Source organism: Lolium perenne, chromosome 1 (assembly GCF_019359855.2).
Source record: "Lolium perenne isolate Kyuss_39 chromosome 1, Kyuss_2.0, whole genome shotgun sequence".
NCBI classification, from domain to species: Eukaryota; Viridiplantae; Streptophyta; class Magnoliopsida; order Poales; family Poaceae; genus Lolium; species Lolium perenne.
The window spans coordinates 245,700,780-245,726,874 of NC_067244.2; the positions used below are offsets into that span (position 1 = coordinate 245,700,780).

The 26,095-nt window shown below is 43.1% G+C and overlaps 1 long non-coding RNA gene and 5 other non-coding genes across 7 annotated transcripts; 3 read left to right on the top strand and 3 right to left on the bottom strand.

Moving 5' to 3' along the window:
- Positions 1–3,644: 3,644 nt before the first annotated feature.
- Positions 3,645–3,731, bottom strand: TRNAM-CAU (transfer RNA methionine (anticodon CAU)). Its single transcript is given in 2 exon segments — positions 3,645–3,680; positions 3,694–3,731. It is a non-coding gene; the product is annotated as a tRNA-Met (tRNA).
- A 1,706-nt stretch (positions 3,732–5,437) lies between these two features.
- On the bottom strand, positions 5,438–5,511 carry TRNAI-AAU (transfer RNA isoleucine (anticodon AAU)). The gene has a single exon. It is a non-coding gene; the product is annotated as a tRNA-Ile (tRNA).
- A 3,286-nt stretch (positions 5,512–8,797) lies between these two features.
- LOC127327497 (uncharacterized) lies at positions 8,798–11,558 on the top strand. Of its 2 annotated transcripts, XR_011751184.1 has the most exons (4): positions 8,798–9,045; positions 9,152–9,208; positions 10,719–10,790; positions 11,182–11,558. It is a non-coding gene; the product is annotated as an uncharacterized lncRNA (long non-coding RNA). The 2 variants fall into 2 exon arrangements; XR_007868581.2 differs by lacking the exon at positions 11,182–11,558 and having other exon boundaries at positions 10,719–11,001.
- Positions 11,559–21,143: 9,585 nt separating this feature from the next.
- Positions 21,144–21,217, top strand: TRNAV-UAC (transfer RNA valine (anticodon UAC)). Its single transcript has one exon. It is a non-coding gene; the product is annotated as a tRNA-Val (tRNA).
- Positions 21,218–24,322: 3,105 nt separating this feature from the next.
- Positions 24,323–24,396, top strand: TRNAV-AAC (transfer RNA valine (anticodon AAC)). Its single transcript has one exon. It is a non-coding gene; the product is annotated as a tRNA-Val (tRNA).
- A 74-nt stretch (positions 24,397–24,470) lies between these two features.
- TRNAI-AAU (transfer RNA isoleucine (anticodon AAU)) lies at positions 24,471–24,544 on the bottom strand. The gene has a single exon. It is a non-coding gene; the product is annotated as a tRNA-Ile (tRNA).
- Positions 24,545–26,095: the final 1,551 nt, after the last annotated feature.

Consider the following 26,095-nt stretch of genomic DNA (forward strand, 5'->3'; position numbering starts at 1 on the left):
GGTATCACTCTATACCTTGTTCAACCTCGTCTCCTGACAAGTACTCTTTACTCGTACCGTGGTATGTGGTCTCTTATGAACTCATTCATATGCTTGCAAGACATTAGACGACATTCCACCGAGAGGGCCCAGAGTATATCTATCCGTCATCGGGATGGACAAATCCCACTGTTGATCCATATGCCTCAACTCATACTTTCCGGATAGTTAATCCCACCTTTATAGCCACCCATTTACGCAGTGGTGTTTGGTGTAATCAAAGTACCTTTCCGGTATAAGTGATTTACATGATCTCATGGTCATAAGGATTAGGTAACTATGTATCGAAAGCTTATAGCAAATAACTTAATGACGAGATCTTATGCTACGCTTAATTTGGGTGTGTCCATTATATCATTCACACAATGACATAACCTTGTTATTAATAACATCCAATGTTCATGATTATGAAACTAATCATCCATTAATCAACAAGCTAGTTTAAGAGGCATACTAGGGACTTCTTGTTTGTCTACATATCACACATGTACTAATGTTTCGGTTAATACAATTCTAGCATGATATATAAACATTTATCATAAACATAAAGATATAAATAATAACCACTTTATTATTGCCTCTAGGGCATATCTCCTTCAGATGGAGGGAGTAATTGAAAATGCTTACCATACCACATGATCACACGATCCCATGTGGTATATTGTTTATGCTGCATGTGTTCACATATTTGAATCCAATCTTTGCTCTTAGTCCTGGTCACCCTTGTATCTTCTCATGTTCTATCATAATATCTTCAGGAATATAAAGAGCATTTAATTTAATTACATTCTCTAAATCTTGGTCTACCGTTGCTCAACTCATGAGTCTATCATGACACCGATTTAGAACTATATCTTGAATTCTTCTCTTGGAATTAAACTCTCAAGATATGTTGTGACCGTCCCCTACCGACGCTTTCCCGCCGGCGTCCATCCCAGTCCGAGCTCGATGTGGCCTTCCAGTGCCGAAGCTCGCCCGCCCGCACCCATGTCCGAGCTCGCTCTCCCATGCCCGTCATTGTCTAAGCTCGTCGCCGTTGTCCCCCGCCGGTGCTCACCCACCCACGTATGTCCCTATCGGAGCTCGTTGCGGTCGTCGTGGACCCGCGGGGTAGCGGTGACGGTGAGGACCGAGGCTGGCCAGAGGCGGATCATGCCGAGATGGATGAGCTCAAGGAGGAGCCGAACTTGTGGTGCAGCGATGTCGGAATGGCTGAGCATCAGTGACTCCCACAAAACACCTCGTCCTCGCCCGCCGTCCATTGACAGAAGGGATGCGGCCGAGAATTCCATGGCCGCCCCCCACGCGTGCTCGCTAGCCCATGCCGCTCGCGCCACCTGCTCCACCTCACGGGCCATCCCGGTGCCTCCCCAGATCCACCTCACATGCACTTGTTGGCACCTCCCATGTTCTACCTCATAGGGCCTCGGCGCGTCCGCATGCTCCCTTCCAGAGCTCGTCGCCGCCCACCAGAGCCCGCTCGACACGCCGGCTGGAGCCCACCCATGGCAGCCCCTGCGGAATCTCACCACGTTTGCCACTGACGGACCTCACTCGGGGCCACCCATGCCTGACCTGGCCCATGGACAGCTCGGGATCCTCCTTGGCCAGGATGGGCCAACGAGCCAGAGAAGTACCCCTTCTCCCTCCCCCAAATTTACAAAAAACTCAATAGTTAGATCTGCGTGGGTTGTAAGGCCTCCCCCTCCTCCATGTCACCAGTAGGATCCATTGTCAGTTTCTGGACTAAAAACCCGAATAAGCGCACATTGTAACGAATTCTTCCAATACTGGTAGATGTTTGCAATTTAGACGAATATTGGTGATTTTTGAAACTTGTCGGTACAATGTGGTCGTCTTTTGAAATTTACTCCAGAAAAATGGGAGGAGGGACGTCGCGATGCCTCAAGTGTATTTTGCCTCAAATTTATACAATGCGAGCACTTGTCGAAGATTGGACAATGTTGCTGTATTTTGCTTCACAAATATCAATCTGCCGTGGCGGGCGGAAGGTCTCTGTCTGAGTGTCTGTCTAGCCGAACGATTCAAGAACGATATTGTGTTTGTGGATACCAGTTGTAGAAAAAGTTTCGTGGTGTAGCAGGTTATCACGTCAGCAAGACCCGCTGAAGATCTCCGGTTCGAATCCGGGCGAAACCAAACTTTTTACATCCTGTATTTTTGTACCTACAGGGCGCGGAGAGTTATTAAAAAATTAAAAAAAAACTGGCCCATCTGTATTTTTGTTCCTACAGGGCCCAGCTGTATTCGTGTTATTAGCGCTAACCAGCTGAGCTATAAAAGGCCACTCGCGACTCTAATATTTTTTTTTACTAACTCTCTGTTTATTCAGCTTAATTTTGTTTCCAAACTGAAGAGCAGGCTGGTTTTGCATTGGCAGGACCGTACGCGGCAGCCAGAAGGAATGATGCGATCGACCAGAGCTGCCTCAAAACCGAAAGTAAAAGAGGCGGTTGCATGCGCGCGGATCATATGTTGAATAATAAAAGAGAAAAAGGAAATCAGGTTTAACAGCTCAAAAATCTCTCTGCAATGGAGGTGAATATCGTTCGCCGTTTCATGGAGAGAACTATGCAGTCGTTCTACTTCTACAAGCATGATAGTAGCCCGCAGATGATTCAGCAGGCAGATAATACAGGGAGCAGATCAACACGATCGAGTCACAGACCGCGGTCCAAGAGCAAGCCCTCTCGTTGGACACGATTACCACAAATCTGTTAACATCATCTGAGCCTGTATGATGCATAACAACTTCCTTGGATGTTTCAAGTAGGCAGAAGAACCAATACTTCATATCTCTTTCCAAGGATATATTGCTTCTGATAACATATCAAATAACCTTGTTGCTTAAATCAATGAACTGCTTGCAGTATGATTTGTCAGGAAAAGTTCCGCATAACAAATCTCCCCTTCCCTTGTACTTGTGCAGAGAGACCTGTGGTGCAGGTAACAGCATACTTGTGCAGAGAGATCTCAGGCAACCTGCACTGTTGTGATGTGCTGTATGTTCCTAGCTGAAAGCCATTTTAGTTCCTTCACAGTGTGGCTTTTCTGCATTGTGCCGGATAGCAATGTTCCTAGCTGAAAGCCATTTTAGTTCCTTCACAGTGTGGTATATGACGGTCTAGCCTCCAGAGCCTTTGATGACTTGACCATTGATATCGACTTCAGGATCCACTTTGAAATAGGCGAGCAGTTGATTCGTATGGCACTTTGTTACTCTGTTGGACTCGCTTTCGGTGGTCTATGTTTGTATCCTCTCCAGACCGAAGCAGTTCCTGAATCTGAATGTGATGGTGAACGCAGCGAGATGGTCCCGATCGAATCATAACTCTACGCCCCTGCCTCCGTGGAGATAATATGGACAGACTTGCACTTGCTCTGTGTGTTGGGCATCTTAAGATACTTAAATCTTCCTTGCTGTCACTGTCAGAAATTCATACGGGAAGATTACTGATGATGCCAGTACAGACTTCCACTGTTTGTATGCCCAGTGATCTCAGTGTGTGCAAGCAAGTACGTTTAGCAAGGAGAGGATAAAAAAATAGCACGTGGAATAAGGAGCAAGAAAAGGAGAAAAAATATGGGGTGAGAGAGGCTCGAACTCTCGACCTCAGGATCACTCGCTGTAGCTATGAGACCTACGCGCTAGCCAACTGCGCCACCACCCCGTTGTGATAAGGATGAAAATGTTCTCCAATTTATCGACACTACTGTTTGCCTTCTACTCTATTTGGCTCTCCCATCTTCAGTCTTCTCCCCGCTAGACACTTTCTATGATTTAACGTAAGGAAATCGCCGTAAAGAGAAATTTTGGTTAGCTAAACGGTAAAATTAGTAAAAGGTTTTAAAATGAGGTTATCATGATATGCCACAAAGTCAAACATAATTTTATCCACTTGGCATGCACTTAGATGGAGAGATGATAGCCATGATTTACTTGTTGGTTGGGTAATATGATGAACCCCTGTTCTGTATGTGGTTGGACGAATAAGAATGAGTGGACCATGACTAATAGTTAACTAATTATACCACATCTCAACTTCATGGGCAAACAAGTATTAAGTATTAACACTAACCAATGGTCATGGTTCCACAAAATGACTTTGTAACAATAAATATGTTAATATTTACCTGAACGTTTGCTAATGATCGCAATTAAGACGACGGTGGCCTTGTGCCACAAAAATGGGACTCACCGTATCCAACACTAGTAAAATATTTTTACCACATGGGCGAACTAGCTAGACCATAGATACGATCCCTACAACTCTACAAGGCTGTGACAAAACAGAGGAATGCATTAAGAGACATCTTTCTTTTTGCCTGAGTTGTCTAAGAAAAAATATATGCAAAACAAAGATCACTCTATTGAGAATATTAAAGAGATATTTCTCAAAATATTGACCGTATTTATACTAAGTTCCTGACTAAGCCAAACCATCTGGTAAACTACATGAAATATGGCATGGCCTGACTCATCCAGCCTCATTCCTCGTCCAAACACACCGAGGCATTGGGGATCTTGTTAGGCCGGTTTTAATTGGATTTTCTAGGATACCTATGTAGGAAACGAAGATGACGAACCATGATATCTTGAACTAAAGAGAAAAAAAAAGCATTAGACATGCATGATTGAGATCAACAAAAAAATGGAAAACCCTTGAAATCCAGCGACCGACAGATCGCTCCAAATCGGTCGCTCGCCCTGGACGCGTGTGTGTCCATGCCAGCGCCCTGGGCCCACACACGTTGCGCCGGCACCCTCCCGTACCTCCGTGTTCCGCCTCCCCCCACCCACACACCTCTGAGCTCCTCGCCAGCGTTGCTCCACCGCCCTCATGTACCTCCACGTTCATCGCAGTCGTTGCTCTACCACCCTTCTGCACCTTCGCGCTCGTCGTCGGCGTTGCTCCGCCCACCCTTCCACACCTCCACACTCAAGCGGCTGCAATATGTTGCTGTATCCACCGGTTTGCTCTACTGTCTAACCGTTTGTTGGATTGTTGTAAATAGTTGACAATTTTGTTGGAATTGTTTCTTATTATTGTTGTAAGTAGCCACCGTCTTAGACTGTAATTGGTTATCACGTCAGTCTAACACTGAAGGTCTCCGGTTCGAACCCAGGTGAAGCCAAGTTTTTTACCAAAAATATCTTTTGTATTGCGTGGAAATTGTTAAGAAGATAAAGCAGATGGCCCATGCAGGTGTTGAACCTGCGACCTTCGCGTTATTAGCACGACGCTCTAACCAGCTGAGATAATTGGTTATCACGTCAGTCTAACACTGAAGGTCCGGTTCGAACCCAGGCGAAGCCAAGTTTTTTACCAAAAATATCTTTTGTATTGCGTGGAAATTGTTAAGAAGATAAAGCAGATGGCCCATGCAGGTGTCGAACCTGCGACCTTCGCGTTATTAGCACGACGCTCTAACCAGCTGAGATAATACGCCTCACGTGGCCCAGTGATTAAAACGAGAATTTTGTTTCCATATTACTAAATCGTCATCATTATTTATTCAGCTTAAGTTTGTTTTCAAACTGAGGAACGGCTTAGCAGGAACGTGCGGCCAGAAAGGAATGAGGCGATCGAATAGAGGGGTTTGCATGCAGATCATTGCGCATGTTCAAGAAAAGAGGAAAATGAATTATTTTTTAGATGCACAGGGGGCTGAAATCCCCCGGTTCCATTTTCTCGAAGGGTCTTAGGCCAAAATTCATTAGAGTAAAATACATCTATGGTACCTGAACTTGTTCCCTAAGCTCACTTTGGTCACTGTATTTTGGAAACCTCAAGTTACGGTCACTTAAGACGCTCAAGAAGCTCATATACTGTCACTCCCTCCCGTAGGTTAGGTATTTTTCATAAAGTGGCATCTAAAGGTATAATAGATGCCCCCCATAGGGGGTCTCACAACGATTAATGCATGTGAACTGTCAGATCTTTTCACCTATGTATCTCATCCGTCGATTCTGGTCGTTTCCCACTAGCTAGATCAAGCCATGCAATGGCGCCATTCTACCCACATGTGGCTGCACGTGGGGCCTGCGGTTGGCTGCCCCGCTCGTCTGTTACCTAGGGTGGGCTTTGGGTGAGTCACGTGTGGCTGCAGGCTTGCGAGGCAAGTGGACGTGGTGGGCCTCGGTTGGACACGGACGCTCATGCGAGGAGACAAAACCGAGCGTCCATCCAAACCCTATCTCAATCCTCCCCCAATCCCGCAGCCGCCTCCTCCCTAGCTCCCGCCCCGCTGCCGATCTTCTCTTCGGCGAGCCGCCGCCGGTCTCCTCTCCGGCGAGCGCCATCAGCCGCGCACTCCTACTCCTGGTGCGGCCGCAGTGGGATGGCAGCAAGGCCTCCTCATGGCTGGACGAGGCAACGATGTGCGGAGGACCTTCTCCGTCCTCGATTTCTTGATGGCACGGTGGGGCTGGATGAAGCAGCGATTTGTGGAGGGTCTTCTCCGTCCTCGACTCCCCTTCTCCCCCACAACATCTCCCGGTTTTCTCCATGCCTCGTCCAAGGAGATGCAAAGGGAAGCAGGACGCCATGGCTAGAGGAGGGAGAGATCGACATGGGGGAGCAGGCGGAGAAGATGCGGACTGAGACGATGCAGTGCTATGGAAGGCAGCTCTTGCAACTGCAGGTTGAAGGAGAAAAGACAACTAGACAAGACAAGTTCAGGTAATATCCTCCTAGATTCCTCCCACGACCTGCATAACTCAAATGACCCAGGCTAATTGCTTCCCTCCTTACGGTTGTTATACACCCGTTTCTTGAAGAGAACCGGCAAACATGTCATAGAGACGAAAGTGGAATACATCTCAGCCCAGCCATGAGTCATTTTGGTTTAGGTAATGACACCCGGTGAACTTGGTGAAGGTAAAATTATGGTTTCAGTAAGTGGATTTTCCATTTATATGTCTGTAGATCTCATATATTTCAAGCAGTCAGTTGGATAATTGCAATGATTTTACGGACTCAAATTATTTGGATATTGATTAATCTCGCCGCTGCAAGAATTCAAACAATTGAGCTCTTTTTATATTATCTTGTTCCAATTTTGTAAATGTCTTTCCCGTGTCCTCGAAATTGACAGAACAAAGGAAAGCTTCTTGTTAATATTTAGTCCATGATTTACAGGTCACAATAGATTTATCGCCGGGTTTTTCCGTGGTGCGTTGATTCTATTTTACTTTGCCGCCTCACTGATAAGGATTAAGCCGTCTCTCCGATAAAGGTGTATGGCGTCACCGGCTGGATGGACTTGCAGGCATTTGATGATTTGTTCCTATACAATTTTGTTGCATTTGAGTACAGTTTAGTCTAAGACAAACTATTTATAATTCGTGAGCATCTAATCGACGCGCATGCTTTTTATATGCAACGATATTCAATGTTTTTTCTACCTTGTATTATTAATCTAAATAAAAGCATGGATCAGCAATTACTTTGACATGTAGTTTTGAGGCTGTCTGTTTTGTTAAATTTCCAGTAGTCTCTGGCAGGTAACCATCTATCTCAGTCCTCTCCTTTTCATCTTTGTATATTTAGATTTTGTTTTAACTTTTACAAGGTGTTCGATGAAAAATCCTATCAGGTTATAGTGGAAGATTAATGCATGTAATGTTTATATTTCTGAAATTTATCTATACATAATGATGACTTTCTCAATCCTCATCTATGCTTTTCCATTCACTGATTGTGATTTTTAAAATTGTGTTTGTGCAATGAATATACAGATTGGCATTCATGTATGTGCGATTTTTTTTGCCTTTTCAGATCCATTGTATCTGAAATTCCACTCTTTAATGATTTATACTTTTTATGCTGGGATTTGTCATCGTACACAAATATTCAATAGCAATACCAATGTATGTATTACAACTGAAATCTTATTCCAAGTTCTGACTTTTGTTGGCATCAGAACCATATTTGTCAGAGGGCTACTCTGAAGGCTGCCATCATAGAGATAAACAAGGACAAGGAGCAAGGTTATCTCTCTCTCCTCTCTCTCTCTCTCTCTCTCTCTCTCTCTCTCTCTCTCTAATCACCCACAGATCCTCATCTTTGCTTTTGCATTCATTTACCATGATTTTGTAAATTGTGTTTGTCCATTGAATGTGAAGATTGACATTCATGTACATGCTATTTTTTTTATTTTTAGTTGCATGGTTTTTAAAAGTCCACTTCCTAATGATTTATGTGTTTGTTTCTAGAATTTTTCAATTTTTCCAAATATCCACTAGCAGTAGCAATGTGTGCTTTTTTCAGTAACAAATATCTTATTCAAAGTTTCGTATTTTGTTGGCAGTAGGACCAGCTTATAACGTGCTTTCTCACTTCCATCTTTTGTACTTTATCTTGCCGCTTATATATGCAATTGGTTTCTGTTGTCCCTTATATACAAAATGTAACTTGGCGCAAATTTCACGGGATTACTCTAGATTTAACTTTTTCCTAGCACTACATTTCGTACCACTATCATGTCAACCATAGATTGAGAACAAAGATAGTTTGACCAAATAAAATTGCTAGAGATGAATGTAAATTAATACCGTCCGATGTGAATTTACACGTAAAGTCAAAGTTCTCGAATTTACTGTAGATAGTATTTTCCATTTTGTTGGTCTTCGTACTACAGTTTGATTTTGTTTGTTCTTCCCAAACGTTCAGATATTAGTACGTTTACACAATGGAATTCAAAATATTTTCGCTTGTGTACTGATGGCAGTACATCATTGGAATTGCAGAGTATGACTCAGACAACAAACCATTCCAAGAGACAGTTAAACCTATGGTAGATGGTGGAACAGAAGGTTTCGAAGGTTATGCTAGAGTCATTATGCCAAGGATAACACCTTGTTTTGAGCTCAACATATGGATTTTCTCTCCCCATATCAAGTTTCCATTATGTACCTTCACCAAGACTCAGAGTACTGCTGCTCATTGCATTGAGTATGCTCGTTTCATCAAATGGGACAAGGTATAGTTCTTATCTCTGTAATTTTCTCTTCAACTTATTTACTTTTGTAATTATTAAGTTCACTCATGCAAGTTCACTGGAAAACCTTTTGATGCTGATGATGCAGAACATATGCAGTGGCTTTATTCAGAGGTTTGTTCTACTGTTATGACATGTAATTTAGGTAGTGCTATTCTTTCCCAGTCTAATTTTCCATTTACACATGTACATGTTTTAAAGAGAACATAACTTTTTGGTGTTTCCGGAGTTACATATTCTTTGACTCAAGTTGTTTTCTTCTTCGTTTATTCTCCAGACCTTAGATGTAATTTTATTTCTTCCTTGTCTATCCAAGAGTTTAATACTTCTTCTAAATTCTGATCTGCGCTTGTTAGGCCCTCAGTAATAATGTATTCCATCATTAAAAATTATAACATTCTTGCCAGAATCATAGCATGTGGTATTTTATTACCTTTATTACACATGAAACCAATCCAACTTTATTATGTTAACCTCATATTCAAATGATCCCAGCAATATGGTGTTCGACAGTTGAAAATTCCGCTGCCAGTGGCGGACGTTTCGTGAGTGTGGATGGCATTGCAGCTCAAATACGAAACCTAACATGTAGAATTGTAGCCCTGTCAAGATTATCACGTTTCTCTAGCAGTCTGATGTACCCCAATACTAGGCTTTTATTTCTGCTGCTTTTTCATTGGAACCTTTGAAGCTTGTTTTTGGCTGCACCAGAAGTGTGTCAAATTTGTTGCATCATGCCCCATTCTTAGTTTGTTACTCAAATAGTTGGTGCCACCAAATAGTAAGAATGAAGGTTATATTTAACGAGTTATTTATGAATATTTCTATTCTTAAATATTAGACAAATCTATTACCTAAATGCAAAATATATGTATGCCAAAAATCCTGAGATTTTCCAAGTGGACCATGCATAAATGTGATTTAGTCAGAAAGGCATAGCACAACGTTTTTTTTTCAGAAAATGCCACATGATTAGCATTTCTTGAATTACTCCTAGAGATTTGGTTTGGTTAGTTATTCTCTATTCTCTATTCTTGTGGCAGACATATATTTTGCATTTAGATGGTATGACTTGGCCACTGATCTCGGTTCATATTACAGTTTTTGCATTGTTGATAAACTCTTGTTCGGGAAATCTTTTGTTCGAGCCATTTATTGCTTGAATATGTTATATATACATGACTGGAGGATGGACACTAAGTAATTCATATTCTCTGCTAAACTTGGTTGGTCATACTTAAGATGAATTAGCTTCTGCTAAAAGTAGTGCACATCATCATGCCATCTGTATCTTTATACATGCCAAGAAGTGGGCCTAAGCTCCAGGTGGGATCACCGGTAGATTCAGATGTGACACCCTTTCCTTCAACTCTTTCTGAAACATCCATTGAAAAATGAGGACCGATGGAGACATATTTAAATAACTACTTTATCACTCGTGTTTTATTACGCCACTCAACATTAATGTGTCCCCGATGTTTTTTAGCAAGTCCCTGTTGTATGGAACTAGCTACCTGCCGATTATCAAGTCACTTTCCATTCTTATATACAAAGCACCCATTGTCACTGCATCTATAAATAGCAGAACCATTCCACTGTTATATGTATCATACTCAGTTTCTTCTGTATTGTATAACCTATTGTTGCTAATTTAGGTACAACAAACGTTTTCTATTTTTTTGATCTTCAATTTATATCACTCAGCTAATGGACCTAAGATCATATAGGTAATCTACTCCTGTAACTATTCTTCATGTGCTCGATTTGCTTATTTGTTGTTTATCATCAACTTTCATAAACCTTTAGGATTTGCTTTTGTTTACCAGCAGCTTCAAGAGTGTCCAGAAATGCTCTGTTTCAAGTGCTCTGTTTTGAGAGGCTGGAAATGCTCTTTAATTCTTCTTGTTATTAAATTTGAGTTTGCATTTTGCAAAAAAAGACAGCTAATGAGTGCTAGGGATAATGACCGGTTCTTCATTACAATTCATCTTTTGTTATTAGGCTCGATTGTTTGTCACGAAATGATAGATGTAATAGGCATTGTACTTCACTACCATTAAATTATAGCTTATGTACCCTCTACATGTCATTGATTTTTTCCTTGGGCTCTACTCTAAGATCGCATCTGCAATGCTGAGCCACGACTGGAGGTGCAGTGGTGGGGTTCGCCGTGGTCGGTCAGTCCCTGGCAAGATGTCAACACTGGCGATCTCCTATCTCTTTACCATCCTGAGGTAAACAAGGCATCCCTACCCTCAGGCTGACTTAGGATGTAGATCTGCAACCTCATATTGAAGCCGTATCACTAAGGGGCAGCACAATGGCAGTGTGTAGCCACCTAGAGAAGTGTTCTATTTGCAGTATAACTTCCTTCTCATATTATCTAATTGAAAAACAGTAGGTGCACATCAAGGTGCAATATTTTCAGCAATCAGACTTCTATACTCTGCAATTATAAGCTTTTCCATTGATCTGGCTTTTCCCATCTACAGTTCTTCCTTTAGTTAGTTGGTTCTGTCTCTCAATACACAATCGGCATGTAGTACTATTTATGCTATGTACTGCAAACCTAAACATAATTTAGCTTTCTCTTAATGTCTCCATTAGATTCACTTCCATTCTTTGTAATGCAAGACCAATGCGCTCAAGATTCTGGACGCCGAGGCCGCCAAGTGAGGTTGGCTGACTCACTTCTCGCCAATTGACATGGCAGCTCCCGCCATTGGCAGCGGCGCGGTCTTCCCACAAGAAAGCTCCCTCTATTTTCTCCATCAGCTTCAGGATTTTTTTTGGGCGGTGCCAACACCAGAAATTGGTGGATTGGGATCGCACCAAGTACAGACTTCACCAGAGCCAACCTCCCTGGTTTTTGCATCATTCTCGATTTCCAGGTGGGCAGTTTGCCTGCCATTTTGACAGCAAGGGGCAGTAGTTGGGCAGCAGTTATATGAAACAAAAATGACTTCTATGTCCAGTACGACTATCTAGAATAAAATAACTGCTATGAATCCTCAGTTCATAAAAATATTCAAATTTAATTTTACTTGATCACGTTGACAGTTAGAAGCTTTGAACCATGTTTTTTTTGCGTAGTATGCAGTTTATACCATCAGAGTAGCTACTAAAACAGAAGTGGCTGTAAGATACTTTGCATTGCATATGGTTTTAGATCATTGCCTCACATGGAGCTGAACCATCCGTCCGCAATGTCGTCGCCAAGGTCAGAGACGAAGCTGCCCTTTGGTTCAGAGTTGGCGCGTCGGGCCTGCGTGTCCTCCTGCCGCCCACCTGGGATGTCCACTGAGTTTTAATCTCTGTTTATCTTTTCAGAACCATGGCCTCTTAGGAGGATTGTAACAACTAACTCTTCCCTTCTTTTCAATGAAATGAAATGCAAAAGCTTTTTTGCATTTTCTCGAAAAAGATCATTGCCTCACCGCTGTTGCCTTTTGGTCAATTTCTATCTTCCGTAGGTTGGATTGAGGTAGAGCGTGGTCACCGACTACCAGAGGTGTTGCAAAATGGGTCTGCTGGCTGATACGGAGAAGCAAGGCAAGGTGATGCCGTTTCCACAAAATGATTTCTTTCCTGGTTTCCCAAGAAATTCTGTTATGCTTTTCTAAAACAGTGCAATTAGTTTCCTTATATTTTGATGTATGTCCGTCAATTTTTCCTAAATATATTTAATAAATGCAGCATAGTGGTGTTGATGGCAATCTTCCTTGATTCACTACTGTGTTTAAACATTTATAATCCATTGATCTTGGTTCTTATCTTCTCCATTGAGCCATATTTGTCGCAATAGTGGATCCAAGTACTTTTTTTACTTAGATATGTGCTCTCACCGCATTGGTTAAATAGGGTTATCGGATTGACCTAGAAGAACACATCATTTCGTATATTGCTTTGCGGTGAAAAAACTAGAATTATATGATTACCTCACAAAAAGCTTTTCCGCACACATAAATGTATGTGTTGATCCGATGAAATTAAAGTTTTATCTGACCATGGAATATTTTTATTTTAAGTGTGCTGCAGTGATGTAAGAGCTTTTTGATGATCTTCTATCTAGGTTAGCCGAACATGATTCACTTGAAGTAATTTTTCCCCTCTCTTGAGTGTTTTGTCTTCTCATGTCTACTGAACCACTTGCATTTTTTATATTATTTGAAGAAGCTTTAAATATTTATCCACCTAAGGGTGGACATGCTACCACAAAATTTGATAATAATAATAATTATTATTATTTAGCAAGTGTTATTTAGATACGTATAGCTGAATCTCTTCTCTTTTTTTCTAGGTTTTGGAGCATGGATCAGTAGAAGCTACCTAACAAGTACATTTTTAAATACATTGGGCAAATACCTCAGACTTGCTTATTTATGGTCCTCGTGTATAAGGAAAAATGATATAGCATCAGATTTATGTGCTTACTAGGTTTGTTTGTTAATTCTGGAGATTTTTTAATTCTCAGAAAAAACATTTGTGTTAATTCTTACCTGATGGATTTAATAAGATAAGAGATAATATTTAATAGCTATCGAATTATCATTGCCGGTCACTTTTGCCACTTCGCTGTCATGATTCAATGTGCACTCAAAAAAGCCTTGGCTGAAATAATGAAATGGAAGATATACACTCTGCTCAATCTTTCACAGCGGATCCTTTTTTTTAAATGCTATGCTTCCTATTATAGGTATTTGGTTCAAATGGGCAAGATTAACTTTTTTGTTTTCATCATCTACTGCAGGGAAAGAGCAGCCTATGCATAAAAGGTGTATATCTTATGCTTTTTACTATATTGTGGTTGCACACTGCCACTGAACTTTTTAGTCTTTTGGATCTATTTGTATATTTATATGTTTTTTTCGGCCACAACACCCGAACAACAGAATGGTTTTGCCCATATACTTGTCCATTTGATTGAACACCTATTTTGGTACATTTGGTCCGCGGCATTGCTTTGTGAAACTTAAGAAATCTAATATCATATAAGCAGATTTTTGTTGTCGTTATACAAAATATACATTGACATGAGCTCCACGGGGTCGTGCGCCAAGGCGCACATCTAAATCTAGTATATTTAACCGGGTTGACCATCAGGTGAGACACCACCGTGGCAAAATTATATCTACCTCTTATTTCTAGGGACTAAATTGAAAAAACAAAGAGATAAAAGGATCTTTTTCTCTGGTCTGCCCGCACTGCCGTTGTGCTTGCGGCGCTCTACTTTTATGCATATAAGCAGTGCCTCCATCACGTCCGTTGTATTAACCTTGGTGGGGTCTTCCATGTTGGTTAGAGTGTGTGGCCTTTGCCGCCACTACAGGTTGTTCCCACAACGAGATAGCGACGTACTTAACGAGGTGCTTGAGTGCCCGGAAGCAGAAGCTCCAGCATCCTCAGGTCCCGCGTAGCAACGTCCCCGCCACCGTTCAAGACCTAGGACCAACAACGCCATGCCTATCCGGAGCGGTACCAGCCAGAGGTCATGGATGTAAGAGAAGCTGCCAACGTGGTTGGCATGCGCGCTCATGATGTTCGTCGTCTCGCCACGGGAGTGGATCTGCATAGAATGGCTAGAGATGGCCAGCTCATTCTTGTACACGCCGGAGACGAGCGCGGACCGCGACGCGTATCCAAAATTGTTCTAGCCGGAAACGGTAGTGTTGTGGGGACAAACTCTCAAACACGTTGGCTGCGATGAAGGTGAGGACAAGGAGCTTGAACGCCGTCACCTTCCGACCTGCACTCAGGTGGCTGGTGAGCATATCGAGGCTGGCTTTGAGCACCGAGAGCAGGCCGGCTATGCTCTCTCGGGGCTTGATGTCCAGGATGTCGCAGAGGCCGAGGGTCTTCTTGTGGCTGACAGCGAGGTAAGGACTAAGGACACTGTGAAAGCTAGAGCCGGCGAACGTGGAAGCATAGGCGTTGGTGTTCTTGCTGGCCATGTCATCTAGTAGAGGCTCCTTGGCTTCGATCCACTGTAGCGGACCTGCACACGATGGCGACATTGTCCTCAGCTTCTTCACACGGTGTCAGCAGCATCACCCATCGGCGCATGGAGGCAAATGAAGCTTATTCATCGGCGCGGCGCACGGCTGCACCACCGCGCGTAGTTCTTGCCCGACGCCGGTGACCGGTCAAGAAACGCCGGTGTTCCGTGTTTGCCCGCACTGCGGCCCTGTAGTGGCGGCAAAGCCCACGCGCTCTAACCCACATGGAAGATGCCACCAAGGTTAATACAACGGCCTCGGTGGAGGCACAACTTATGCACAAAAGTAGAGCGACCCCAGCACAACCGCGGTGCGGGCAGAGAAAAAGATCCTTTATCTCTATTTTTTCAATTTAGTCCCTAGAAATGAGAGGTAGATATAATTTTGTCACGGGAGGTGTCTCACCTGATGGTCAACCCGGTCAAATATATGCCACTTTATGAAAAATACCTAAGCTACGGGAGGGAGTGACCGTATATGAGCTTCATGAGTGTCTTAAGTGACCGTAACTTGAGGTTTCCAAAATACAGTGACCAAAATGAGCTTAGCGACAAGTTCAGGTACCATAGATATATTTTACTCAATTCATTAAGTAGAAGAGGAACTTTTTTACAATAGAGCCACAGCGTGGCAAATAACGGCCGATATGGCTGAGCAAAAGAAACACTACCCAGGTCCGAACACAACTCTAGGTGAAGAGAAAGCATGAGTGCTACAGAGGCAACAAGCTACATCATCAGCAAAAAACTTCAGGAGCCTACCATAGTTCCATTTTCATTAAAATGAAACCAGATCACATCCAACAGGTCCCGCAAATACAAGGCAAGAAAAGAACAAAGTCTAAAGTTCAATCGCCGCAGCCAACGAGAAAGAAAAAACCCGCACAAAGGGAGAAACTACAAGACTTAATTATCCATACCTACATCCAACACAGTCACGACAGCCAATTCCACCTGATTGGTGCAGATCGACAGCTTCGACTTCTTCAAAGGAGATGGGCCTGGAGATACAGGCAGGTCAAGTTGTGTCGCTGGACTGAGGGATATTGCCTTCAGGTGCGGAGTAGCATGGAACCTGGCCACCTGGGAGGCGAGCTGATCAGATATGCTTTGTCACCATCATACACCTAGCAGGTATGCCGGGTGTGCCGTGGCATACCCTAGGCCCAACCATGCTACCATGTACTATGTGAATCATATGTACATACCCACCACCGCCCCGAACACCGTCGGTCTATGACATCAGTCGTCTTCCACATGATCCAGGTGAAAGGCATCCTCTCCCATTTAGAGTTATCATGTTAATGATCAAGATGCAATTCGCAGAGCATATATTCTTCAAGGTGCATTCAAACCATATGCACATGTTGATGTGGGCATTACCTTTCGGGTACCCGACATTAATATATCTCCTCTGGCACAACAGGGGGCCCACGACATTTATCGCAACCCAAGATGGACCAATACGTCGGTTGCAGCAGTGGAAAGATGGAAGGAGACGGATTCTTGACAAACAAGGCAAGGAATTGTCGATTAAAGAAAAGATAGATTAGATCTTATTGTAATCTAGTCGAATCCATGCAGGACTCGAGAGACCTGGCCTCCTATATAAAGGCCAGGAGAGGGCCTGACGGATCCCTACCTTGACAATCGCATACACCCACACGTACATCAAACCCTAGAAACCTTGCCTCCCGGCGAGGTCATCACCACGCAGTCTATCGGCTGCCTCATTGTAATCGATTTCACCCGTAATCAAGATCAGACAAGCAGGAGTAATAGTTTTACCTCATCGAGGGCCCTGTGTAAATCTCTCTCTTTGCTTGTTTGGTATCCGATGTCTCACCCTAACCTGCAGGATTCCGTCAACCCTAAGCCCCTAACGGTGGGCATTGCCGAGGACCCCCTCGTTACATGTTTTTCCAAAAAGGAAGATTAGGAATAGAGATCGTTCATTCAATTTTGTATGGCTTAATAATTATGACTGGTTCGAATATAGTATCATGAAGGATATCCTTTTTTTTGCTTTGTATGCTACTTGTTCAAGAAGGGTAGTGGGCCAGATAGATTTATTGTTGACAGATGGAGAAACTGGAATATTGGAGATAAAACACTCTTGAAACATTTGGGCTCTAATGCACAACCACAGCTCAAGAGACATACAATGGTTTCATAAATCCCAAGGTATCAATTAATTATCACAAAATAAGGCTAACATATTCACTTAGATGTATCAAGTTTCTTTTGCACCAAGGGCTGGCATTCCGAGGACATGATGAAAGTGAAGAGTCTAGCAATAGAGGGGAACTTTCTTGAACTTTTGAAGTTTCTTGCAGAAAATAGTGAAGAAGTGCATAAGTATGTTTTGAAGAATGCTCCAGGTAATTGCATCGTAATTAGATTAAAGATACAAAAGGAGATTATTCAATGTTGTGCAATAGAAACTAGAAAGAAAATAATTGAAGAACTTTGAAAGTGGATGAAGATAATATAATCGAGACTTTCATGTCCTTAAGGAAGCGTAGGCCAGATAAGTAGTAATGTAATTTTATTTTTATGAATATTTCAGATTATTAGTGTGTTTGAACTATTTGTGTGGTGGTTTATGCAACTTTCTAATTAATCTTTCAATTAGATATTATTTATTTCTCCTATACCATTTTACAATGAAAATTGTATAATTGATAATTGAATTGAAAATTCATTTTCTAAAAAATTCCATTATTTTTTGGCGTGGCATACCCATTAGCAAAATCCTAGGTTCGCCACTATCACGCAGGGCTTCAGAGAGAGAGAGAGAGATTACATGTTCAGCGTCATGGCGGGCATCTCAACCACTGCAGATAGATTCACCCCACTCCATCAGAGTAAGAACCGGATACATATTTTTTTGACCTTTTCCTCGGTGAGGGGAGTTTTTTTTTTTTGAAATGGAGGCAATACTCCAGCCTCTGCATCAATCGATGCATGCGGCTTTGAAGGGAGTGTGTAACATATCATTATTTATACTAGAGGCATTTTCTGAATCTAGGAAGAAATCACCAACAAAGATGTATCCCTCCCTATTCTCTTTCTATAACAGGTCCTTGTAGTAATCAGAAGCAACGTTTCACATTTCTTTAATGTCAGTAACAAGACCATCTACACCATCTAGAGAGTGGATAAAAGTTTTAATTCTCCTTTGATTAGCCACTGCATGGAAATATGCAATGTTTTGTGTCACCCTCCAAGATATCTTTATCTCTGGAGCGTTTCCTAGTTTTTGTCTCCTCTTTGAGCTAGATAGATTTTATTTCTACACTAATATTCTTCATTCTAGATTGCTCAACATCTGAAAGCTCAGAGGTTCTAGCCTTAATGTCCAAGGCATCATTTTTTTTTCGAAATGGGGAAAAATCGCCCCAGCTTCTGCATCCAAGGGATGCACACGGCTTTTTTATTAGATTATTCATAACACCTTACAAGAGCAATACAAAAGATCAAACTCGAAGTCACCTCGCTAAACCTACAGAGGGATGAAGGGGGTAACAATTCACCAACTCACATCAACCAAAAACCAAATGCCTTCCCAGGCCGGCCAATAGCAGATGAGAAGCACATCCAGTCAAGCAGACTCCCAGCATACGCCAACGTCTAAGCCATAGAAGTTTCTACCGCCGTCTTCCTTGACTCCATCTTCAAGAGAGATCATCCCATTGACCATGCCAGGCCTGACATCGATGCCGCCACGACGCCAGATGACTCCACCATCCTGCGCGAGTCCATCACACTGCATCCGTCCCGAGACACCACTGCACCATGCCACGGCGACTCGACGACGCCGACACAGCGAAAGCACACCGCTCCACCTCAGCACCACCGCCATCCGTTGTTTGCTCCAAAAACGATGTCCCCAACAGGGAGAACGGCATTGCGCGCCGCCATCGTCCGATCCGGGAGACCCGGGTCTAGGATTTCCCCCGGAGCAGCCTAGGCGAAGAAACGCAGGCTGCAGAGACAATGTCTTCAACAAGGTAACGACGATGCACACCGCCATCATCCGCCATGACCGAAGTTCGGCCGGCTTTCACCGGCAGCTGCGCCTCGCCATCGGGGGCTAGGCGACGGATCCCGAGATCCGCCACGGCTAGCCACACAACTAGTCGATCTCCTCCGGCGAGAGAGAAGACCACCACCGCGGTGCCGCGGTCAGTGGCACCAGACGCCTGCCACCTGCCACCAGGTCGACGGCGTCTCCGCAATCCAGGGCTGCCGCCCTTGGTGCCGTGGTCCCAAACCTTGAGAAGGAGCAGTGCGAGATCCGTCTCCATCGCCCTTTGGCCCGGCGATGCCGAGGCTAGGACGGAAGGAGAGGATCGCGCCGCCAGGGTCCGGGTCCGCTCCGCCGCCCCCATCACCGCCCGCCCGAAGGCCGCGTCGAGGAAGAGGAGAGCCGCGCCCCCAGATCATGGCCACGCCGCCGCCACCATCACCGGCCGCCCGGCGAGGGGCCGCGCCGCCAACACCCTCCACGGGCCGGGGCCATCCCCCCGTGCGGAGGCTAGCCTCCCTCCGCCGCACGGAGGGATCACGCGAGGAGACCCGCCGCCCCCATCACCGGCCGCGCCCGGCTTCGCCGGCGATGGCCTCCGGGGACGAGGAGGAGGGCGGGAGGGGGAGGGGAGGACGGCGGCGGCGGCTAGGGTTTGCCACCCCAGGTCGCCCAGGAGGGGGACGACCCGAGGCTTTAGTTAAGTTGTCATTTCCGCTCCATCCAAGGCATCTTATTCATCCATTAGACTACTTTTATTTTTCCTAAGCTCTGGTTCTATGTTAAAGCTCCACCCCTTGTGGATTTTCTAAAACGCCTAAGTTTTTCCTGCCAGATATCTAGCATTCCAGGATTTTTTCAACTAAAGGTCTAAAATCTTTCCTCAAAAGACACCAATTTTCGAATTTGTAACTATAAGATTTTTGTGCCAGATCCACACTAGAATCCCGCAAGAAAGGGGTGTGGTCTGTACCCAGTCTAGCGAGAAGTTTAGAAGAGCTCAAAGGAAAAGGTTTGTCTACATCAGTAGTACACAAGATTCTATCAATAGTAAAAATTACTAAATTATATTTATTATTATACAAAGTAAATTGTCTGCTAGACATTTTAATTTCTAAGAGACTCTAAATCTCTATCCATGTGTTAAACTTGTCACACCATTTGTGGTCATACATTACCATTATTCTTCTAATGCTGATATCCACCTATGAGAGTGGGCATACTATCATCAACGAATAAACTATGTAATTTAGAGATGAAGTTATCTTTGCCATACTCGTAGGGAGAACCGTATACGGTGATAAGCCTAAAAGTGTTTTCGGTGGATTTAGGAGTTAAAACACAGAAAACGGAGAATTCCAAACTAATCAATATCAAATAAATATAAATCCTCCCCTACAAGAATGCCCCCCGCAGTGTCTTTAGCAGGTGAATGATGTCCTTTGAAGTTTTTATTATTGCTAATGGACTTTAGATAGGAACCTGAGAAGTCCTCATTTTTAGTTTCTTGGAAACCAACGATAGTAGCATGAGTTTTTGCTATAGTATCCAAGATAAAGCATTTTCTACCAGGGGCATTAATCCCTCTTACATTCACAAAGAGGCAATTCAGGGAGACTTCTTTTCCTGGGTGCTTGCCCCGCCCATATCCAGAGACTTTTGTCAAGAGGACACTGTGGTCCTCAAAAGCAGAGGGAATGCCTTTGAGTCCAACAGGGGTTGAAGGGATATGGGGAGATAACATCTAAATTATCAGGAAGATTAACAACTAAGTCCAGCTTCTCAGTAGGAGAATTAGGGTGTGAACTGCTGGGGCCAGAAAAAGAAGTTATTGGGGATGCTTGAGAGTTGAGACCAACAGAAAATAGGAGAAGGGATATCGCGATGCCTCAACTGTTAGTTTTCACTGATCAACTTTATACAATGTGAGGACTCGTCAAGATTGGACAATCTTTGCTGTATTTTGGTTCACAAATATCCCGAAAGGTGTGTATCTGTCTAGCCAAACTATTCCAAGAAGTGACATATTGGGTTTGTGGATATCAATTTAAAAAAAGTTTCGTGGTGTAGTTGGTTATCACGTCAGGCATACCACCTGAAGATCTCCGGTTCAATTCCGGGCGAAACCATACTTTTTATTCATCCTGTATTTTGTACCTACAGGACGTGGAGAGTTATTAAAAAAATAAAAATAGAAAAAAAACTCGCCCATGTCTCGCGAACCTGTGACAGCGTGTTATTAGGCCACTCGCGACTCTAATATCTAAAACTATTTTTAAAAAAAATTACTAACACTTTGTTTATTCGGCTTAATTTTGTTTCCAAACTGAAGAACAGGCTGGTTTTGCATTAACAGGACCGTACGTGGCAGCTAGAAGGAATGATGCGATCGACCAGAGCTGCCCCAGAGCCAAAAATAAAAGAGGGGGTTGCATGCGGATCATTCGGCATGTTGAATAAAAGAGGGAAAGGAACTCTGCAATGGAGGTGAATGTGAATATCGTTCGCCCTTTCATGGCGAGAACTCTGCAGGCGTTCTACAAGCATGATAGCCCGCAGGCAGATAATACAGGGAGCAGATCAACACGAGTCACAGACCACGGTCCAACAGTAAGCCCTCTCATTGGACATGATTACCACAAATCTGTTAACATCATCTGAGCATGTATTATCAGTGATGGTGAACGCAGCGAGATGGTCCTGAAGCATAACTATACGCCCCTACCTCTGTGTGTTGGGCATCTGAAGATGCTTAAATCTTCCTTGCTGTCACTGTCAGAACTTCATACGGGAAGATTACTCATGATGCCTTCATACGGGAAGAATACTCATGATGCCAGTACAGACATCCACTGTTTGTATGCCCAATGATCAGCGTGTGCAGTACGCCAGCAAGGAGAGGATCAAAAAATAGCACGTGGAATAAGGAACAAAAAAAGGAAAAAATGGGGCGAGAGGCGGGCGAGAGGCTCAGGATCACCCGCTTTAGCTATGAGACCTACACGCTAGCCAACTGCGCCACCACCTAACTGTGATAAAAATGAAACATGTACTTATTTATTATTTATTGTAGATTATTGTTTGCCTTCTAGTCTATTTGGTTCCTCTATATTCTCCCCTCTAGATGACGTAAAGAGAAATTTTGGTTAGCTAAACGGTAAAATAGTCAAAAGATATAAAAAGAAGATTATCATGATATGCCACAATGTCAAACAAAGTTTTATCGGCTTGGCATGCATTTAGATGGAGAGATGATAGACATATTGAAATTTACTTGTTGGTTGGGTAATATGATGAAACCGTGTTGTGTGTGTGGTTGGGCGAATGGGAATGAATGGACCATGACTAATAATTAACTAATTATACTACCTCTCAACTTCATGGGCAAACAGGCATCAACAATAAGCAAAAGTCACGGTTCCGTAAAATGACTTCTTAAGAATAAATATGTTAATATTTACCGAACATTTGCTAATGATCAGAATTAGGAAAGTGCTGGCCTTGTGCAGCAAAAATGGGACTCATCGTATCCAACATATTAGTGAAGTATTCTTTAGCACATGGACAAACCAGACCATACCGTCCCTGCAACTATATAAGGTTGTGACAAAACAGAGGAATGCATTAAGAGATGATCGCCCACTAACTATCGTATTTTGCCAAGCAGAGCTGAGGCATTTAAGGTCTTGACATTCTTCTTTGTCTGGGTTGTATAAGAAAAAAATATACAAAGACAAGATCACTCTATTGAGTACACTTAAGAGATATTTCTCAAAATATTGACCGTATTTATGTTGCATCTCTGACCAAAATGAACAGTGTGATAAACTACATGAAATATGGCATGGTATGACTCATCCAGTCTCATTACCCCATCCAAACACACCCAAGACACTGGAGAAGTGGAGATCTTATTAGGCCGGTTTTAGTTGGATTGTCTAGGATGTCTATGTATGAGGAGAAAATGACGAACCAATATCCATCGCTTCCAGGACAATGAGCACCATGATATATTGAACTAAAGAGAAGAAAACCATTAGATGGAGAGATAATAGACATATTCAGATGGAGAGATAATAGACATATTGAGATTTACTTGTTGGTTGGGTAATATGATGAGCCACTATTGTGTGTGGTTGGGCGAATAGGAATGAATACACCATGACTAATTAATTAATTATGCTACCTATCAACTTCATGGTCAAACAAGCATTAACACTAGGCAAAGGACACGGTTCATCGACTTATTAACAATACACATTTTGATATTTACCAAACATTTGCTAATGATCACAATTAACAAGGTGGTAGCCTTGTGCAACAAACATGGACTCACCATATTCAACATATTAGTGAAGTATATTTTAGCACATGGGCGAATTAGGTCATATCTACCATCCCTACAACTCTACAAGGTCGTGATGAAATAGAGGACTGCGTTACGAATTAAGGGATGATCGCCCACCAACTATCGTATTTTGCCAAGAAGAGTTGAGGCATGTGGGGTCTTGACAACCTTTTTTTCCCGAGTTGTCTAAGAAAATATATGTACACAAAAACAAGATCACTCTATTGAGTATATTTAAGAGATATTTCTCAAAATATTGATTGCATTTATACTACATCTCTGACCAAACTGAATCGTGTGATAAAATACGTGAAAGATGGCATGGCCCGACTCATCCAGACGCATTCCCCCATACACCTGAGGCTTTGGAGATCTTGTTAGTCTGGTTTTAGTCAAATTTCTAGGATAGCTATGTATGAGACGAAAATGATGAACCAATATCCAGCGCTTCCGAGACAATGGGCACCATGATATCTTTAATAAAAGAGAAGAAAACCGTTAGACCTGATTGCGACCATCAAAACCCATTAGACCGGCGATTGCGACCATCAAAAACTAGGAGAAAGAATATACAAAAAGGGAATTACACATATAGAATTATATACAGATCAGGTCTCAAGGAGAGGTTGTCTATCCCTGATACCGCAAGTGTTAGTTTTCATTGACTAGAAACACAAGTTAAGAAGCTATATTATCATGTGAAAAGTACAACACTATAATGATTTCCCACAAATAAATAATTATTTGATGTAGCATGCTTTAGAATACCATTCTGCCATGTTGCTGGTCTGTGACATCCGTCTATCTAGCCTCTGTGTAGCGCAGCCAACACCTTTTATTTTACCTAAAAGTGTTATATAAGAATTCTTGATGTCCATTGTCGGAAGGTTTCGTGGTGTAGTTGGTTATCACGTCAGTCTAACACACTGAAGGTCTCCGGTTCAAACCCGGGCGAAGCCAAATTTTTTGATTAACATTTTTTGCACTTTTTAACTTCATGGTCCTTGATAAGTTTTGTAAAAAAGATAAATAGATGGCCCATGCAGGTCTCGAACCTGCGACCTTCGCGTTATTAGCACGACGCTCTAAGCAGCTGAGCTAATAGGCCTCCTGTTATAATACAACTTAAAGTATTTTAAAACATTGTTTATTCTTTGTTTATTCAGCTTAATTTTGTTTCCCGAACTAAAGAACATGCTAGTTTTGCATTAGCAGGGTCCTACATATGGTAGCCAGAAGGACTAAGGAGATCAACCAGAGCTGCTTCCATTAGTTTTGACCCCAAAATAGAGGGGATTTGGATAGTGACTAATTATTCCATGCATGAACATGAATTGATTAGCTCTGGTATGCTCAGATTAGACGACACAACGTCAACGGGACTGGTTAATTTGACAAATAAAACACACGATGATTAACAGGTTTGGTAGATCCATGCCCGAGAGAAGAAACGATACCCACAAGCCAACTTTAAAATCATCGACATTCGTGATACGTGTTGGATCCCTTGCTAATGCATCTTATCACCTCAATGAAGAGTGTGTTTGGTAGCTCATACCGTGGTAGGTAGACCATAGGATCCGAGAAAGATGTTGTTTTTCGTCGGCTACCAAACTATTTCCTCCGATCTCTTTTAATTGATTTGAATTTAGTACAATTTTAAAAGGTGGATAGGAAACACCATACTATTAAGAGGGATGGTCTCGATGAGCTCAATAGGGATGTTTCCTAAGCCATACACACACATCCTACCACCAAATTGACCCATCAAACTTTTTTGGGTGAGTTCAGTTTTTGGAGAAAATGCCATTTGAAAAGGTTTCAGCGAAATCGGTGGTGTCGGTTTTCCGCCGGATTTGTTTGGCGCCCACTGGACTGCTCCGGTATATGCCGAATAGCATATCAGAGAGCCGTTTCGGCGTGCACCGAAAATGTTACGGCTCATAGGTTTGAAACCGGCGAGGAATCCGGTGCACCAGTTTTGGGTCGGCTCAGGCTGCTGAACCGGCGTAGAATCTGGCATGCCAGTTTCAGTCCGGCCTAGTCTTGTGCACTGGGAGAACTCCAGCGGGATTTCCGGTGGTGCCTATTTGCTCGCCTGTTCACTCAGGCATGAGTCAAAATTATCGCCGGTCTGGGTCGCAAGAACTTTTCCAAACGTCTACGTTTTTCCTTGTACTATAAATACCCTTTTTCCTAGCTTGAGAGGGTTAGGTCTACCATTAATATCATATCCTTGTGCTCTCTCTGTCACCATTGCTGAAACACCATTTCTTGAGGATATCCCATTCTACCCAACCAAAGCCACATCCCTTTGGTAGAAAGCAAGACGAGGTCTGGATCTCGATCCCACCACGCCAAACATCATCCCCCCACCCCCGATTTCATCGAGCAACCTTGTTACTCTTGGCTTTGTGGGAAACCCTAGGCGATTAGGATCACTCGGAAGCATCCGGGTTGTGGATTTGTTATGACATTTTGGAGACTACCTTAAAGTCTACGACAAGTGAGTGTATTCCTGCGTGGGATAGACTCCGGAGAAGAAGGTGAGCCTTTGTGGCATTGGGAAGTCCTTCGTGGGATCCTGCACCTCTCCAACGTGACGTACCTTCTTACCAAGGAAGGGAACACGATACTACATCTTCGTCTCCATGTTCCT